Source organism: Sinohyriopsis cumingii, chromosome 17 (assembly GCF_028554795.1).
Source record: "Sinohyriopsis cumingii isolate HCF-2022 chromosome 17, ASM2855479v2, whole genome shotgun sequence".
NCBI lineage: Eukaryota > Metazoa > Mollusca > Bivalvia > Unionida > Unionidae > Sinohyriopsis > Sinohyriopsis cumingii.
Window position 1 is genome coordinate 21,692,400 of NC_142977.1, and position 4,244 is coordinate 21,696,643.

Here is a 4,244-nt window from a genome sequence, read left to right on the forward strand (position 1 = left end):
TGTCCATACTTGTTTTTTATCCCACAATCTTGTATTTTGTCCATATCTGTGATGGAGAAATAATGCAATTATGCGGAAACCATTCCTTAACATTCAGTCACCGCTGCGTTGACCTTTATCTATGTAAACCAAAATAATCTTTTTTCCTATCTTTTGTCTAAGGCATCCACAGAGTTTGTCTAGGACTATAAAGGGGATCTTTTTGAGTAACTATCATCTTAACTTTTTGGCCACACTTGCTTCCAAATTGAAAGCCCTCTTACGATGAGTACAGTCCAGCCACTAAATTTTATAACTATAAATGATTGAGAGCTTGAGTCATTGTGTGGAAAACAAATTGGTAAGTGACGGACGGACAGACTACTTCATAGCATAATACTTTCTGCGTATAGTTGGCGTCTTGTAAAACTGGAACAAATTGATCCCATGCATGTATCCTATTAATGCAACATGTCATGCCCATATGTAGTGGAACTTCAATGCAAGTTTTGAAGTGAACCGTTTTTAGTATAATTTATAATAAAGACTAAAGAAAATCCTTTAAAATGTTGTTTAAATTTGTACTGGCAATTAAACCACTTCCATAAAATAGTCTCCTATTAAACAGTTGTTCAGAAATAAATCGGTTATATCACATGCTGTCTTACAAAAACTATTTCTATAACAATTGACCATAATGAGTGAGATCTTTGATTATCTTGCGCTTGGTAACGTTTATATTCCGAGGTCAATGAGCACATGATAACGTTACATCCTATTTAGATAGTGAATGTTAGGAGACCACCATATCTTTTTTGTAGGCCCATACTTTCTCCCAGTGGTAATACGCAATGTGTTCTGACTAATCAGAGCAGTTTTACATCGTCTACTCTAGTGGGATAGACTGAGTGGATGTAGTATGCTACCCATATATTGATTCCAGTCCTTGCAACAAAAGGTTCAACTAGTAAGTCACATTACGAAGTCCTAGGGCAGTAGTAAAAATTCCAACTCTCTAGCATCTGTACTTACAAGAGTCACACTAATAATAACGGAAACAGTATCACCGAATATATTGTTCCTTATTCAGATAATGGTAATACACCTGGCAATAAACATACCCAAATATCTGAAAGAGTTATTTTCGTCATTCGCTTGGGAATTGAATCCAGTTCGTCGGTCTCACAGGAAGTCTCATAAAATACAAGAATAAAAGGGACTGAACTAAAATGACTGGTTAGTTTGTGGTCTCTTATACCCAGATCGCTTGTATTTAATTTATGTAATGAATGTGTGAGAAAAGGATCAAATTTACAATCAAATGAACATTAAGTAACTTATTTTTTTCAAAGCGGCCTTTCTAAATCGTTGCATATCACTGTGTTCGAGATAAATATTTCTTTCTCTAGTTTTTGCTGTGATACAATGTACGATTGTTGCAAATCAAAATCAATTATTATTTGATTTGAATGTATCGGAATCCATTAAGGTCAAGATTTGTGTGTCACATCTGGAAATAAAAATTAAATTTATGTACAACTTTTGCTAGTTCTGGCTCATTTGTTTCTACTAAATGCCAGTAGACAACTTAAGTACCTGATGTTAGCATCCATAATTTAACTGGTTTTGCCAAAATGTTGTCACACATTTAGGATCCGTTTCTTTTTATGGTCACCAATTTTATAGTGTTGTCATCAAAATGTGTTTGTTTTCAAAATGCATGGTATAGTAAATATCATCTATTTAACATAGTTTGTAACAAAAAGTTAACTAAATCATAATAATGTTAGGTTTTGCTATGCTGTGATTATAAAATTATAAACTCATTACATTGCGATAAATGTTAAGGATTTGTAAGCCAAAACGTTTGTGTGATGAACAGTGTTTGAGTGTCACAAATGATATTTGTATTCTTGCGCAAACTCTTTACGTGCATTCTTTGGTTTCCTTATATACTTCGATGTTTTTGTACTGTGCAATAGAACGAGACCAAACAGGAGGAAGGCATGAAAATGCACAAAAGGCAGCTTACCACTGCCAGTACAATCGTACAAAGCATGGTAACTAAGTGCCATCAGAATGGTTACTATCTTCTCATCCTGATGAAGACCCATGGACAACTGGACAATCCTACACTAATAAAGGTATATAGAGCGTATAAATCAGCATTTAAACAGTTTCGATTTAGTTTACAAATTGAATAGGCAATCAAAACGGCTGTACAAAAATTACTATTTTCTGATTTTATTTAAGAATTACAAAAAATAATAAGTGGAAAATAAGAAAATGGGTCAGTAAAAATATACCTAGATTTATCGATTCACTTCAGTGTAAAATATAAATGCAGCTTTTTTCTTCGTAATAACGTTTTCTTTTTCTTCTGTGCAAAATATTTTATTATGAAACCAACAGACATCCATCTGTATAGACCACAATAGCACCAAGTTGAGATATGAATTTTAGTTTAATAAATGCGCAATAAATCCACGAAACCTAGAGATTTAAAATGAATTTAATATATATTTTCATGTGTATAAAACACTTGACAAAGTTATTAATCTTGATTAGAATTAGAGATCGCTTAAACTTACTAATTTTATTTTAGAAAGACAAAAGCCGATCGAGACAATTATCAATATTGTGGAATAATAGCCATGTGAAAGTTAATATCGTCTGAAGTAAGCAAGGCGTGTAGGAATTATTTCTGAATTAAAATCTCTTCAACACAAAATAGTCTGAATTATAATAGACCACACAGTAGATATAATACATGAAAACGATTACGTCGTTAAAGTTAAAAAGTATCAACACCTATTCAGTGTTCCCTTTTTCTAAATTATGACTTTGAAAGTACTATGTATTCAATATATAGTTTTACATAAAACTCGTACATATGGACAACAAAAGCATCAACGTGCATAGCATTGGGATTTGTCTTGTGTTCAGTCAATTAAAAATGAGCATGAGCCAAACAAATTATTAAAGCGTATAATATAGAGAAGAGCAGGCTGTATTTTCAAAAAATGAGAAATAACTGTAAACAATTTCAGAACCTGCTAATGAAAAAGTAAGCCAAAGAAACGCTGTTAAAAGTAAATTCCCTTACAAAGATACAAATCATATTTATTCCGTTATATTTGAAATATCCTTGAAACAGACGTTACTGAAATGACCAAAGTAAGAGATTGTGCACACTTGACTAAGTGCTGCACATATCGAGCTTCATATAAACTACAGATATACAAACTATCTTGCACTATTTATGCCTAGCTTGTCTGAATTTGAGTCGGGACTATTTATAAACTTGCTCGAAACTCCATGATGGTGAAGGGGAGGTAATGCAAGAATCATATTCGGCCCATAATATGATCCAGATGAAACATATAGAGTACAAAATGCCCATCTCTCGTCCTTAATTGTGTATTTATTTATCCAGGATAACTTTCAATAACGGAAGTTAACAATTAAATTACAATTGATGTCTTCTCCGCTGTGGATTCGTGAAATATAGATATGTTATAAATCTCCTATCATGCATATTGCCGAAAAATACATATCATAAATTGTGTATTTGAACGTAGAATGCATAGCAGTCAATGACAGAACTGATAAGACTTGATTTGCGTTTTGAACCAATATATAATGTATGTATATATTTCAATTAGATTCGGTTGATTACCTCTGTCATTTATTTTCGTTTTCATTGATAACGCTTCACGCATGTATGTGTTTAGCGCTGACTTTATGTTGTAATCTCACCAGAATCGCACCAGAAAGGACAACTTATAGTTTTGATGAACATTTGTCACAATAACTGTAGTGAATACACTTTGCATATTAATAATAGCTAAATGTTGATACTGTGTATACAGAAGAATTAAAAATGTCAGCTACTAAAGCTGTTTTGATTATGCATCTTTCGGCTCGAAATGTTCGTGTTTATTATTAATGACTCAAACAAACATATTCCTTATGATGATGATTGATCCTAAATTTTGATAATCATTTGTTACTTTTGTGAGAGAGAGAGACAGAGAGTACAAAAATTTACCCCATACAGATTGGGAGACACTCATTCAACATGTAATGCACGGTTTTATTACTTCACCAACGGAGGATATCAATTTTGATGCATTTATTGTCAAGACAATGAATGACTGGCACTGGCTTCTAATTGTGAAATAAATGGGTCTTGAGAATGGATCTACGAATAAACAAAATGTACAGTAAGACGGTATCATTCCAATGTATTTGTTCCAATGAGT